A 16,985-nucleotide genomic window follows, 5' to 3' on the forward strand; every position below is an offset into this window, starting at 1 on the left:
TGTAAAAAAACAAATAAATAAATAGATCTAAACAATAAAATTGCAATAAAGATTAAACGGGTCTAGTTCCTCAGATTATTACCTCTCAATCGGTAATGGGGATGCCAAATCAAGTCGATTGATAGTGTTTTGAGTCGGATTTCTTTGTGTTTTTGCTTTGTTCGGGTCTCGTGAAATTTTTCCAGAGGTTCGAGTCTTATTTTCCTCCCCCCAAAATGCATTGGGCTCCATCCTATTTATAGGCAAATGGAGCCCCAAAATTAAGGTTTTTTTTTTGACTTGGAGACTAAGGGTAGGCTCCAAGCAAAGCTAAATTAGCTTACTCTTGACTTGGAGCCAAGGGTAAACTAATTTGGCTTAATGACTCATTATTATACTTATTATAATTATTTGATTTTAAATTTTTTTTTTTTTATAAATTGTAAACTAAAATTGCACTTGGCATTTGGCCAAGTGCAGCAAAATGCACTTGGCCGAATGCCAAGTGCAGGAGGCTGGGCCTGGGCGGCCCAGCCCCGTCACGGGCCGTCCAACGGCCCGTGACGTAAATACCGGCCCCCGACGGGGCCGCGTTTATATATACTAAAAAAATAAAAAAGTTTAACTAAATAAAATACATCTAAAAATAACCAAAACTAAAAAATGATTTTTATCGAAAATGATTTTCGTCAAAACCGATTTTATAAAATTAGCTTTTATAAAATCGATCTTTTTACAAAACCATATATATTTTTTGGATTGCTCGGATACCAAAATAAAACCCTCTATCGTCCCGAGATTTTATTAATAATCAAATTAATAAGAAAAGGGCGTGAAATACCCCGAACTCGGCGAGACGATTTAAGATTTCACTCGCGGAACCGATTCGCCCGTCATCTCGATTCGATTTCCGAATTCGATCAAACCGGTCTCCACGGTTCCTTCGAACAACGTTTTTTTATTTATTATTTTTTATTGACTCATCATTTATTTCAATCGACTGATTTGGATCCCTTTTTATAATTTTTCTTCATCGGTCCTCCGACCCCGGTGTCTACAGCAGTCTATCATCGACATACAATATCAGGAAAGTGGATATGCTCCCACTGAATTTCATATACACACAGGGTTCATCAAGATTCTGCACGAAACCATATTCAGTTATGGCTTCATTGAATCTCTGATTCCAAGACCTAGATGCTTGCTTCAATCCACAAATGGATCTTTGAAGCTTACATACTCGGTTAGGATACTTCGAATCGATAAAACCCTCTGGTTGTGTCATGTAGACATCTTCGAGTAACTTCCCATTCAGGAAAGCGGTTTTAACATTCATCTGCCATATCTCATAGTTATACCATGCAGCTATGGCTAGTACTATCCTAATGGATTTGAACATAGCAACTGGTGAAAAGGTTTCATCATAGTCAATTCCTTGGATTTGTCTATAACCTTTTGCCACTAGTCGCCCCTTGAAGGTGTTATCGGCTTTTAATTTGAAACACCACCTGCAGCCAATCGTTTTAACACCCGGAGGTGGATCCACCAAGTTCCACACTTGGTTATCACGCATAGACTGCATTTCAGCCTCCATAGCTTTACGCCATTGATCTGATTGTGGGCTTTCAATAGCCTCTTGATAAGTCTTGGGCTCATCCTGGTCATCGACCATTATGTCCCCATCATCAGTCACGACAAAGCCGTACCTCTCGGGCTGATGACGCGTCCTATCTGACCTTCTAGGTTCATGTGTAACTGGTTCAACCTCCTCAATTTCTTGAGGACCTAAATCGGTTACCTGAGCATCCTCAACATCTGCTGTAGGAGTTGGTGAGTCTTGAATCTCAGCGAGATCAATATTGCTCCCACTGTCTACTTTGGAAAGAAATTCCTTTTCCAAAAAGACTGCAAACCTAGCCACGAATGTTTTATTCTCGGCTGGGTTATAGAAGTAATAACCCTTAGTTTCCTTAGGGTAACCCACGAACTAGCATTTAACAGATCTGGACTCTAGTTTGCCACTTATCAATTTCTTGACATGTGCATCACAGCCCCAAATCTTCATGAAGGAAACGTTGGGCTTTCGGCCCGTCCATAATTCATATGGTGTTCCTTCAACTGCCTTGCTCGGTGTATTGTTAATTATATGAGCAGCAGTTTCCAAAGCAAATCCCTAAAAGGAGATAGGGAGAGAAGCTTGACTCATCATTGAGCGGACCATGTCGAGCAGGGTCCTGTTCCTCCTTTCTAACACTCCATTCCATTAGGGTGTAGCAGGAGGAGTGAGTTGGGATACAATCCCACACTCTCTCAAGAATGAGACAAACTCTTGGCTCAAGTATTCACCCACTCTATCAGACCGGAGCGCTTTTACTTTCTTGCCAAGTTGATTTTCTACTTCATTTTTGAAATCTTTGAATCTCAAAAGAGTTTCAGATTTATGTTTCATCGGATACACATACCCATATCGGCTATAGTCATCTGTGAAGGTAATAAAGTACAGAAAACCAGATCTAGCACTGGTGCTCATTGGACCACATACATCTGAGTGTATCAGCTCCAACAGCTCTGTGGCCCTTACACCAGTTTTGGTGAAAGGCGCCTTTGTCATCTTCCCTCTTAAACAAGATTCACACGTGTCATAAGACTGCATGTCGAATGACCCTAGCGCTCCACTAGAGTGAAGCCTAGTTATGCGTTTCTCATTTATGTGGCCAAGACGACAGTGCCAGATATATGTAGGATTTAGTTCATTAGTCTTAATCCTTTTAGCGTTTATGTTATAGATTGATTCACTACGTTTTAGATCAAGGATATACAAACCATTTTCTAGAAATGCGGTTCCATAAACAATATTGCCACGATGTATAGAAATCCTACCACTTCCAATATTAAAATTAAAACTGGAAATATCCAACATAGAAACTGAGATAATATTCCTGCGCATTGCAGGTACAAAACAACAATCTTTAAGTTCTAAAACTAAACCAGTAGGCATCTCCAAAGTGTAATCTCCGATCTCCAAGGCCTCTACACGAGCATCATTGCCGACTCGAAGATCCACTTCACCAGATCCTAACAACCTCCTATTTCTCATTCCCTGCACATTTGAACAAATGTGAGTACCACATCCAGTGTCTAAAACCCAAGATGTAGAAATAGCCAGATTTATCTCAACAACATAAATGCCAGAACCAGAAGCTTTAGCCTTCTGTTTCTCCCTTATCTTTGGACACACGTTCTTCCAGTGTCCCTTCTCATTACATTCGTGATAGATATCATCTGTCGAGGCCAACCTACCCTTAGGAGTTGCCGCCTTCCTTATCTTTGACTTGGCCTTTTGGGCGTTCGCCTTGGACTTGGACTTGGCCTTTCCCTTAGGCATGTTCCCTTTGTTGGCTGGTAAGGTAGTAGTCAGTACAGATTCCTTCCACTCGTGTCTACAAACCTTTTGCAAGTCCATAGAACAGTCAAGGTAATCAGTCCCTGAAGATTTTTCCTTTTCCAGGAGTGGTCTGAAGGAGTTGTTGCTTATTGCAGTCATTATTTCTTTTTTTTATGTAACTTGGTGATTTTTATCTACATGGAAAAATTACATTAGAGTTAGAATAAAGGGCTTAAGCCAAAGATCAAATTAATAATCCATTTTAATTTGTTATTGGTGATATTTATTTGGCTGTCTTGACCAATATCCACAATCCATCAATAATCGACCGAGCTAGGGCTCCGCCGTCGACCATTGACGATTTGGTAGGATAAACTATCCAATCCTCCGCAATGACTCTTAGTATGATGGACTTTGTGACACTTAGCCCATCTGTGCTTAGGGCCCGCTCTGAGCTAATGCTACCCACGTTGAGTCCAACCACCATACACGTGTTAGCCATACCAAAGTATCCTAACCCTCGACGGCCCACTAAATACTACAGCATACCTGCTAGGGCACGTCATACACTGTAGCACTACCTGGAAGGAAGAGGTGTGAATATGGAAAGCACTTTTAAGCGACTCAATATTTCATTATCCGGATTAATTAAGTGATACGGCTTTAACATATAATTATCGCGGGTGATGATCTGGTGATCGTTGCTACTTATATTTCATGTTATACTAAGCAATTGTATAATTAAAATAAACATAGAGACTCTATGGGCCTTCTAATACATCATAGTGAAACTAGATAAACTATCTAATCTTCACGGGCTTGCTTCAAGTCTCCTTGGGCTCCCACCATGGGCTTGGACCATCTGGGATTCTTCACGACCAATTACAATTTTTATGAATAGAACCTATTCTAAAATTACATTAATGAAAGAATGACACGCATGCCATATTTCCCAAAAAAAAAAATTAAATTACAAACCGACTTTAATTTAGGGCCCATAGAACTCTATAACACATTGCTGCACGGTAAGACATATAAATATAATGCATGATCATGGCATTCCAAAATCATCTAATAAAGTTAAGCCGAGTTACTTAGGGTGAAATCGCCAATTTTACCATATGTGACTAAGGCCCATAAAGGCCCAAACGGTTAACATCCATTTGTATGCAAAATTACAATTTCGCTCCCACTGAATTTTAGGGTCGTCACATATCTAAAATTTAGCCCTCCCAATTTAAACCGGTGTCACGGTCTATTGGGCCAATTTCAAAAATTAATCATATTCAATTTTACACAAATTATCAATTCGATTAAAATTAAATATGCATGCCAATCAAAAACGTTTTAATACCAATTAATTTTCATTCCAAACACGTTTAATAAATTAAACGGTATTAGGGCCCTGATTTTATTAAAAAAATACCCGTGAAAATTTTTAAAGATTAAAATCAGTCCCGTTAAATCCAAAATTAGACTAATTCTGAATTTTTGACGGACTCGGGATAGCGACGGGGCTGCTGTCCGCGGACAGCTGTCCCGCGACTGCTATTCCGTGTCCGAAACTATTTTTTTTCTTTTTATTACTGTATAAATAAAACAGCTGCTGTATTTTTTTTTTAAATTTATAATTCTAAAAATAATTTCAGAACCAAACACAACAAAATACAGACATAAATAAAATAGAAAACTTCCTAGAACAATTTCTACACGAGGAATTAAATAGGAAATTTCAAATTTTGATTTGGAAAAATAATAAAACCAAATCATATTAATTTTTCAATCAATCAAAACGGACTAAACCATGGCTCTGATACCACTGTTAGGGATTATTGCCAGTTAATCAATTATAGCGCAGCGGAATTACGGTTTAAAATTTATTTCTAATCCCTTATAGCTTGATCTTTGTCCGTTAACCATTGATTGAATAAAACCTTTTGATCCGTTTAAGGATATAAACATACCCGGACTGTCTCTTCTAGAGACGGCTGAAGAATCCACAAGGTAGTAAGATCTCCATAGTCAGGTGCACGAACAGCTATTGAGCCAGAACCGGTGCTAGCCGAAGAACGGAGAAAGATCTGGAGAGATAGAGTAATTTCACAAAGATTCCTCACCTTTAATCATGTGGTGGCCGCCTAACTTATTGCTTCCCAAGCAATAGAATTGTGGCCGAAAATCATATGAATTAGTGATTAGGTTATTAGGTTAATTTTATATATATAGTGTGTTTATTTCTAAACCTAATTGGTTTAGGGTTAATTGGTTAATTACAAAACTAATCCAATCTTAATCTAATTACATAAATAAATACCAATAGTATTTATTCTATGCAATTAATTATGATTAGATTAAATTTAATTACCCCAATTAAATAAACAACACTAATTAATAAATTGACGTATCAAGTAATTAATTATTCACCGAATGCAATTTCATTAATTTACAAATTAATTAATTACATTCCCCAAATTAATTAATCAATTAAATACTCAACTCCTAAAACCATTAATTAATTACATTGATACAAAGTATCAATTAATCAATTAATTAACCACTAATTAATTACTTTGACATTTTATTGTCAATCAATTAATAAATTCTATCTCTCCAATGTACCGTTCTATAAGTTCTAACTCAGATGTTCGATGTGCACGATCCTATGGGTCTGTCCTTAGCTAGCAGTGGGCTTATGGCTCACAGACAGTAAGTGGGTTCTAGCAAACCATTACTGCCCCTAACTAAAACAGAGTTTCAGCAGTCTAAAGATGCAGAGACCCTGTAGTTATCTCTTAACTTCTTTTACCATTTGACATCGATATTATAAACTAGAGGCATGACGGCTGTCATCCTCTCTGATGTTTATGATATTTCTTGATCTTAAGTAGATTAATGAATCAGATAAGTAAACTACTTATCAGGGTGTGGCCACACACTTATCAATCTCACTTATCAAGTGGCCTGTGATATCATCTCACTGTTATGTGAGTGGTAATTCCATCACTTCACTATCAATACTAATGTGTTCACCTGTTCACCCAATCATACCCGTATTTGGCATCCTGTTACAAACCTGTTAGGCGTATGTCAAAGTGAACTGGATCTCACATCGATATTATAATAAAATCTGGTCTGAAGACAGTTAGAGACCTACTTAAGAAAACTAATGACACAACCACCATGTAGTTTTCTCGAGCGGATCGATCCAGTCACATGTATACAACATGTACCCGTATTCACAACTGACTTATCAAGTGCTATGGCTAGTATCAATTACTACCATACAGTCGTCGAATATACAAGTCTGTGGTCCTAATCATTCCCATGATAGAATATAGACTTGGGATATGGTTTTACGATTATCAATCAATGGATTCTCTATTCATATTATAACACAAGATATAAATGAACTAGATTAATGTCTTTATTAATGTAACACAAATAGTGTATTTATGCAAGAATAATCAAAAGCATAATACAATATACATGAACCAATGCCTAAGAACTAGGGCACACCAACAGTCTCCCACTTAGACTAGTTCCAAGCAGGCATTGCCCTAATCCCTATAGATCTGGTATGACCATCATGTAGGCGCTGTGCAAGTGCCTTGGTAAATGGATCTGCGATATTGTTCTCGGTGTCAACTCTTTGTAATGTAATGTCACCTCTCGCATGGATCTCCCGGATGAGGTGAAACTTTCTAAGTACATGTTTGGATCTCTTATGTGATATGGGCTCCAGTGCTTGTGCTATGGCACCGTTGTTATCACAGAAAACATCAACTGCACCTAGGATAGTAGGAACTACACCTAAGTCAGTTATGAACTTCTTGATCCAAACTGCTTCCTTTGCAGCATCGCATGCAGCTATGTACTCAGCTTCCGATGTAGAATCGACAATGGTAGGCTGCTTCGAGGATCTCCAACTAATGGCACCGCCATTCAGGAGAAAAACATAACCAGACTGTGATTGTTTCTGGTCCTCATCAGTCTCGAAACTCGCGTCAGTGTAACCTGATACTGCCAGCTCCTCTTGCCCACCAAAAACTAAAAAAAGATCCTTGGTACGTTTAAGGTACTTTAGGATAGCCTTAACTGCCTTCCAGTGCTCCTCGCCGGGATCTGACTGGTACCGGCTAGTCATGCTAAGTGCAAATGCAACACCTGGCCTTATACATAACATAGAGTACATGATGGATCCTATAGCTGACGCATATGGGACCTTTTCCATGTTCTCTCTGTCCTGCTTTGTTTGAGGACAATCTTTCTTACCAAGTTTCAACCCATGGCGCATAGGCATGAATCCTTTCTTAGCCTGGTCCATGCTGAATCTTCTAAGAACTTTGTCTATGTACGTTGCCTGACTCAAGCCTAGAAGTCTGTTGGATCTATCTCTGTAGATCCTGATCCCTAAGATCGTTTCGGCTTCTCCTAAGTCTTTCATTGCGAAGCATTTACTCAACCACTGCTTCATGCTTTGCAGTGTTGGTATATCGCCTCTAATGAGCAGTTGTTAGACAAGGTGCCGAACGGCCTCGCCCGGGCGGACCGGGGGGTGGACACCTCATGGCGATGTAAGCGGTGATTGGCGCCTAAAGCAACCAATCGTGGAATCAAGCTGCTCGGCAGGACCGGAGCTCGGAGTATGGAAGAGTCGCCACCCACGAATGGGAAAATGAACACCGATCCCTTGCGGGAGACCGGTGAGGGTTCGAGAAACTTAGGTACGAGCCGAGAAGGCTAGCTCCTTTCCGGAGAAAGGCTACTAGGCACCCCGACATCGCCCGGTTATGAACCACCGGCCTCCTACTCAGCGTGTTAGGCGATAACGGACTAATCGCATATTTCTTTAAGTTTAAAATTCATTTGAAACCTTTTCTTTCTCGCTTTGAAAACCGTTTTGAGCATGTCATTGAAAGCCATTTTAGTAAAGAATCACCCATTTTGCATAAATTTAAAGTATATAGGAGAGAAAGGGGGAGAAGAATTTGATTTATTCACAGTGCGATTTTATGCTTTAGACTATACACTAACTCTAAGCTAATCTCATTCCCCAAAAACAAGTTTATTTACATGGTTCGTACCTTAATCGCCGTTGGAACGATTTAGGCACGTTTCAAAACCCCATTAATGACGTTCACTCGAATCGCCGTTGGAACGACTCGAGCGTTTGAAAACGTTGAGCAAACATTTTTAATCTAAAAGTGTGATTAAGCATACAAGTCAATTTATTTTGTACAAAAACCATTTAGTTAGAAAAACAATTCAAAACTTCATTATTCACAAAAGCAATTTTAATTACAAGGTTCGCTTAATCCGTCGTTGGAACGAATTAAGGTTTTAACACGTGATGTTTTAGGAAACGGTTTAAAAACAACAAGAAAACATTATTTACACTTTGGGAATATCTAGAAAAGCTTTAATTTAAATAAGCAACTTGAACTCTCTTTTTGTGTTTTATTTTCCCTTTTTCACTCAATTAACCTTTGTTTGAATATAACTACAACAATTAATGAATTAAACCCAAATTCACCCAACCCAAATACTTTTAAAACATATATATATATAGGAAATTCAAAATCGTGACACTTTTAGAAACCGTTTGAAATAGAAAATGAAATTAAAACACTTTATTTATCTTTTTGAAAACATTAAAAACCTTGAGTTAAGAAATCAAATTAAACCATCTCTTTTACAATCTAACTCCCTCCTTGAAGTTTATTAACTAAAAACATGGTTACTTCTTCCAATATACAACACCCCAAAAGGACCCCTCCTAATATAGTTAGGTATATATACATATATTCAAATAATTAGAAAACATATACTTTTATAGGAAAATAACTATTATACTATACATAATAAGTGGATTATTATTAAAAAATAGTTAGAAAGACAAAAGGTATAAAGACTATATTTAATCTCCAAATATACTCCTATATACATATATGACCTCTAATTTAACCCAAATATATCTATAAACACAAATAATATACTAATGACCCAAAAACTCCCCAAAATAGCCCATAAAGTCACCAAATATCAAAACAGTCCCTACTCTTACCGAAACTCAAAAAAAAATCCCAAAACAAATAGCCAAAAATAATACTCTATATAATACCCCAAAATAATTACATAGGTTATCTAAATAAACCAAAATGATACCATATTATATACCCTCAAACAATTAACCCAAAATAGTACCCTATAAATACATGTATATATATATATATATATAAATTAAAATTATTTAAAGCACATAAATATAAATATGCCTATAAATTAAATACTATATATAATGAATAATTTACTAGTGACGTATATGGACACAATCCCTAAATTAGAATAAAATACCCCATAATATAATATCCCAACATACCCGTATATAGATGTCCACATCCCCTAATACACCTATATATATAATAAATTAATTTTAAAACTATTAAAATAACTAAATAAATATATATATATCTATACCCATTGCCCCAAATGTGAAACCAAAAAGCAAAAGTTCAAAAATGGTATTTTAAAAAAGTTCCAGCAAATTTTGTGTTAGTGACAGAAAAATGAAAAATCTCAGAAACAGTCCCTTTGAAATTCCAGATTTATCAAAACTTATTAGATCTACTCTATTTCATCATTTTAGCCCCCAAACTACCCCAAATCAGGTCATGGTTTGTAACGGAGGATTCTAAAACAACATTTTATTGAAAATAACGGTTCAAAACACTTGTAAACACACGGATCTACGACGTTTGGATCCCGAACTACCCTTAAATCGGGTCACGGTTCGTATTGGGATCCAAACGAAATTTTTATTTCAAAACCAAAACCAAATACTTGTTCAAATGCAAAACAAAAAATTAACTTAATAAATCTAAACCATAAAAGTGTAAAAAAACAAATAAATAAATAGATCTAAACAATAAAATTGCAATAAAGATTAAACGGGTCTAGTTCCTCAGATTATTACCTCTCAATCGGTAATGAGGATGCCAAATCAAGTCGATTGATAGTGTTTGAGTCGGATTTCTTTGTGTTTTTGCTTTGTTCGGGTCTCGTGAAATTTTTCCAGAGGTTCGGGTCTTATTTTCCTCCCCCCAAAATGCATTGGGCTCCATCCTATTTATAGGCAAATGGAGCCCCAAAATTAAGGTTTTTTTTTTTACTTGGAGCCTAAGGGTAGGCTCCAAGCAAAGCTAAATTAGCTTACTCTTGACTTGGAGCCAAGGGTAAGCTAATTTGGCTTAATGACTCATTATTATAATTATTATAATTATTTGATTTTAATTTTTTTTTTTTTTTTATAAATTGTAAACTAAAATTGCACTTGGCATTTGGCCAAGTGCAGCAAAATGCACTTGGCCTGGGCGGCCCAGCCCCGTCACAGGCCGTCCAACGGCCCGTGACGTAAATACCGGCCCCCGACGGGGCCGCGTTTATATATACTAAAAAAATAAAAAATTTTAACTAAATAAAATACATTTAAAAATAACCAAAACTAAAAAATGATTTTTATCGAAAATGATTTTCGTCAAAACCGATTTTATAAAATTAGCTTTTATAAAATCGATCTTTTTACAAAACCATATATATTTTTTGGATTGCTCGGATACCAAAATAAAACCCTCTATCGTCCTGAGATTTTATTAATAATAAAATTAATAAGAAAAGGGCGTGAAATACCCCGAACTCGGCGAGACGATTTAAGATTTCACTCGCGGAACCGATTCGCCCGTCATCTCGATTCGATTTCCGAATTCGATCAAACCGGTCTCCACGGTTCCTTCGAACAACATTTTTTTATTTATTATTTTTTATTGACTCATCATTTATTTCAATCGACTGATTTGGATCCCTTTTTATAATTTTTCTTCATCGGTCCTCCGACCCCGGTGTCTACAGTTGCCCCTACTTTCTATTTTTGGCAGTGACGTGTGTGCTTTTTCGAAAACCTCTTTTCGTGAATTCAACACATGCAATGCGAAATATATTAAAGTAAAAGACACCTATAGAGTGGGAGGAGAAATACCTGATCTCCATGTCGCAAGTTCCTATCTTGTCTTCAATCTTCACTTTGGCTGTCCCGTCCTTGCCTCTGAATCGGCTGCCGGTGAACGCTCCTTCTGGGGCCCCTAGTCTCTAAATCGACCGCAGGTAAAATGGCTCTTTCTAGCGACCCTAGTCTAAATCGACCGTAGGTAAATGGCTTTTTCTAGCGACCCTAGTCTAAATCGACCGCAAGTAAATAGCTTTTTCTAGCGACCCTAGTCTAAATCGACCGCAGGTAAATGACTTTTTCTAGCGACCCTAGTCTTCACATCGACCGCATGTAAAGTTGCTTTTTCTAGCGACCCTAGTCTTTATCTCGACCGTAGGTAAAGTTGCTTTTTTTAGCGACCCTAGTCTTTATCTCGACCGCAGGTAAAGTTGCTTTTTCTAGCGACCCTAGTCTTTATCTTGACCGCAGGCAAAGTTGCTTTTTCTAGCGACCCTAGTCTTTATCTCGACCGCAGGTAAAGTTGCTTTTTCTAGCGACCCTAGTCTTTATCTCGACCGCAGGTGAAGTTGCTTTTTCTAGCGACCCTAGTCTTCATCTCGACCGCATGTAAAGTTGCTTTTTCTAGCGACCCTAGTCTTTATCTCGACCGCAGGTAAAGTTGATTTTTGTAGCGACCTTAGTCTTTATCTTGACCGCAGGTACTCTTTCGTTTTGAAATTAATCATTCAACCCTAATCTCCACATCGATCGCAGGCGTCCTTTCGTTTGCGTATCTCCACATCCATCGTTCGACCCCAATCTCTACATCGATCGCATGCGTTTTCATGTATTGCAGACCTCCAAATCGAACATCCGACCCTAATCTATACATCGATCGCATGCGTCCTTTCGTTTGCATATCTCCAAATCCATCGTTCGACCCTAATCTCTACATCGATCACAGGCGTTTTCTTGTATTGCAGATCTCCAAATCGAACATCTGACCCTAATCTATACATCGATCGCAGGTGCTCTTCGTTGATGATAGCTGGGCTTTATCACTCGTCCGAGAGTTGGAATTGAGACCTCGTCCAAGAGGTTTTGACTGCAGTCGCTTTGATATTTGGGCTTTATCACTCGTCCGAGAGTTTGTGACTGCAGTCGATTCATGTTGTAGACTGGAGTCCGTAGCGGGGCCTGTGCCCATTGATAATGCCGTAGACCGCAGTTCGTAGCGGGGCCTATGCCCATTGATAATGCCATAGACCGCAGTCCATAGAGGGGCATGTGCCCATTGATAATGCCGTAGACCGCAGTCCGTAGCAGGGCCTGTGCCCATTGATGATGCCATAGATCGCAGTCCGTAGCGGGGCCTGTGCCCATTAATAATGTCGTAGACCGCAGTCCGTAGCGGGGCCTGTGCCCATAGATCGAATCCTAATTTGCCTATCGAAGCCTGCCTAGACTTGCACAAATTTCGTGGAGCTATCCAAGTATTTCTGCGTGCGGCTTGACTTAAGTTACGCCCATCATCTGGTGAGTATTGTATAACCTAGTGTAAGGATATGTATGCACATGATTATGAATGAATGTATATATATTTTCTCTTTTTTTTTCTTTCTCCTTTTTTACATTGCTTCCCTCCTATTTTTCTTTACAGGGAGGCCTCCATTCTATGGGCCGAAGAGTACAGGAGGGCGTGGCGGCCTGGCGAGGAGAGTCACTACGGAATGATGACGCTCAGATCATACATCGTTATCGAGAGATGGAGGATAAGTGCTCTAGCTGGGAGGAGCGAGACCGGGCAACCGAGGAGAGGAGTCGTGTGGATATAGAGGTCCAGTGAGCTACTGAGGAGAGTTTGCGGATTGCGGTAAAGGGTCATCGGGTTGCCGAGGAGGCCTTAGCCGAGGAGTGGGCACCTTACTTCAGAGGCTTTGATTCGCTTGAGGGCTTTTGGGACTTTGGGGTTCCTCCTCCTTGATAGTCCCGTCATTGTTTTGGTTTACGACTTTATTAGTACTACCGTGATGTATAGTGGGTATATGTGAAAAAGATGTTTGTGTAGGCTTTTTATTTGGTGGTGGGGAAAAGAAATGTATAACTCATGACTTGTAATACCATGCATTCAGTCGATCATAATCATTTCAAACATTCTCTTCGAATACATTCATGCCTTTATTTATTTACAAGCAACAGAAATACTTAGCCACTTACACATTATTTCCATAATTGCTCAAGATATAACTACTATTACCAGGACCCGCCTTTTTTTGGTTTTCAGGTCCCAGCGATTTTTCAACTCTCCTTTTATTATCCCGGAATTTTCAAATGAGCGCCCTCTTGGGTTTTCACTCATTGGGATGTCCCTTATTGTTGCATAGATCGCCCTTTGCGGGTTTTCAACCTATCGGGAATTTTTATTTCTTTTTTTTTTTACGAAAAGTATTTCTTGAGCCTATCCAGATTGGTAGGTTCGGAGAACTCCATGCCGTCCATAGTAGCAAGCTTCACCGCCCCCTTGCTCAGGATCTTCTTCACGAAGAACGGTCCTTCCCAGTTTGGCCTAAACTTGCCCCTAGGGTTAGTGTGCGTCATTTGGATCTGTTTCAGCACCATCTCCCCTTCTTTGATAGGGCTGGCCTTGACCTTTTTGTTGAAGGCCCGGGCCATCCTTCTTTGATATAACTGCACATGGTAAAGAGCCTCCATCCTTTTCTCGTCCACCAACGCCAACTGTTCATATCGCTTCTTCACCCATTCCGTCTCGGGAATCTCTGCTTCTACTGTGATTCTCAACGATCGCTTTTCAACCTCAATTGGGAGAACGGCCTCTGCCCCATATACCAAAGAGAACGGTGTTGCCCCAGTAGACGTTCTAACCGTCGTGCGATAAGCCCATAAAGCGAGCGGAAGTTGCTCGTTCCAATTCCGATGCGACTCCACTGTCTTTACGAGAATCCTCTTAAGGTTCTTATTTGCGGCTTCTACTGCCCCATTAGCTTGCAGACAGTATGGAGAAGATCTATGATGCTCGATATTGTACTCCTGGGAAAGACTTTTTACTTCTCCTTGAAACTGGACCCCATTGCCCGTGATCATGTGATGAGGCACCCCGAACCTGGTGATTAGATGCTTTTCAATAAACTTCCTCATCTGCTTTGATCCCAGCTTACTAAACGATTCTGCCTCTACCCACTTGGTGCGGTAATTAATGGCAACTGCAATGAACTTGTGTCCATTAGATGCATTAAGCCTCACCTCGCTGATGATATCGATGCCCTAAGCTACAAACGGCCAAACGGGTGCCAACATGTGTAGTTCCATAGCTGGCAGGTGGTTATAATCCCCGTTGATTTGACAACCATGGCATTTCTTCATATATTCGTTTCAATCTCTTTCCATGGTGAGCCAATAGAAGCATTGCCTTACGATTTTCTTTGCTAATACTGCTCCTCCCATATTGGCTCCACAAATTCCTGAGTGTACCGACTCCATTGCCTCACGGGCTTCTCCCTCGTCCAAGCATCTCAATTGTAATCCATCGGTGTGCCTTTTGTAAAGCAAATCATTATGGATGACGAACTGATGAGCTAACCTCCTGATCACAGCCTGATCCCTAAGTTCTGATTCTGCTGGATAAGTCCCGTTTTTCATGAAATTCACAATGTTGAAGTACCAAGGCTTCTCGTCTACTCCTAACAACATTACATCTTCATAGCACGGTTTGTGGGACCTTTTTAGCACCAAAGGCTTTGAGGCAAGATTCCGTGGATTATCCCACACCGACACCAAGGTGGCCAAAGCATCCGCTGCTTGGTTTTGTGCTCGGGGAATGTGATAAAAGCGGCACTCGCTGAATCTCTGTGCCAACCCCTCCAGCTGGTCTAGGTATGGACGCAACCTTTCCTCCCCTACTTCCCAGTTTCCCTGCGCTTGTTCGATAATCAGTTTTGAGTCGCCCCAGATTTCAACATATGATGCTCCCAGTGCCGCTAACGACTCCAACCCATAGATGCACGCTTCATATTCGGCCATATTATTGGTGAGAGGGAAGGATAACTTCTTTGCCATTGGGACCCTTTCCCCTTCTGGTGAGATAAGTAGCACTCCTACTCCCGCTCCATTTGAGTTAACCACTCCATCGAAGAACATTTTCCACGGTATAACTTCTATCGCGTTCAAGTGCTCATCGGGGAAACCATAGTTTATCTCTTCCTCTTCCGAATTTAGAGGCTAATTGGCCAGAAATTCCGCTACGGCTCTTCCCTTAATAACCTTTTTCGTTACATATTCGATGTCAAATTCGGACAAGAGCAACAACCATCGGGATAGCTTCCCTGTTAGAGATGGAGTTTGGTACAGATACTTCACAGGATCCATCCGAGAAATAATGATCACTTTGTAAGACTGAAAATAGTGCCGTAGTTTCTTCGTTAGCCATACTACTGCCACGCACGTCTTTTCGATCATATTATACTTAAGCTCATATTCCAAGAACTTTTTACTCAGATAATACACTGTGTGCTCCACCCCAGTGTCCCCTTCCTGGGCCAGCATTGCCCCAATAGATCGCTCTTCGATTGCTACATAGAGGAGAAGCGGTTTTCCAAGTTTAGGCAGTCTCAGGACTGGTGGATTAGACAGATAGTTCCGGACACTCTCCAATGCTTGCTGGCACTTATCATTCCAAGCCGTTGGTTGATCTTTCCGTAGCAGCTTAAAGATCGGCTCGCAGATCACAGTGAGTCGTGCTATGAACCGACTGATACACTGAACCTGCCCCAGAAATCCTCTCACTTCTTTCTCATTCTTGGGTGCTGGCATTTCCTGTATGGCCTTTACCTTATCGGGATCCACCTCAATCCCCTTGTTACTGATCACATAGCCTAAGATCTTCCCCAATGAAACGCCAAAGAAGCACTTCTTTGGGTTCAACCTTAGCTTGAATTCTGCAATTCGGGCCAAAAACTTCTCTAGTGCAGCGAAATGCCCCTCTCTCGTCTCCGATTTGACCATCATGTAATCCATATAGACTTCCACCTCTTAGCGTATCATATCGTGGAACAGTGCCGTAGCCATCCGTTGATAAGTTGCCCCAGCATTTTTTAATCCAAACGGCATAACTCGATAGCAGCATGTCCCCATTCAGTGGTGAACGAAGTTTTCGCTTTGTGTTTTTCGGCCATCTGAACTTGCATGTAGCCCATGAAGCCATCCATATTCGTGTGTAAGACGCTTGATGCTGCACTGTCCATCAATACGTCAATGTGAGGTAATGCGAATTCATCTTTGGGGCAAGCCTTGTTGAGATCTCTATAGTCGATGCACATTCTCACTTTACCGTCCTTTTTGTGATTGGAACTACATTTGCGACCCAAGGGGGATAGTCGATTACTTCGATGAAACCTGCTTCCAACCGTTTCTTCACTGCCTCTCTGATCTTATCTGCCCATTCCGGCCTCATGCGTCGAAGTTTCTGTTTCACGGGCTTAGCATCGGGGTATGTTGGAATACGGTGAGTTACGATTGATTAATCGATTCCTGGCATGTCTTCGTACGTCCAAGCAAACCCTATTTCGTATTTTTTTTTATTCTCTCAAATTCTTTTCTCTCTTCAATAGTTAATTCTTGAGCAAT

The sequence above is a fragment of the Euphorbia lathyris genome, chromosome 9 (assembly GCF_963576675.1).
Source record: "Euphorbia lathyris chromosome 9, ddEupLath1.1, whole genome shotgun sequence".
Taxonomy (NCBI): domain Eukaryota; kingdom Viridiplantae; phylum Streptophyta; class Magnoliopsida; order Malpighiales; family Euphorbiaceae; genus Euphorbia; species Euphorbia lathyris.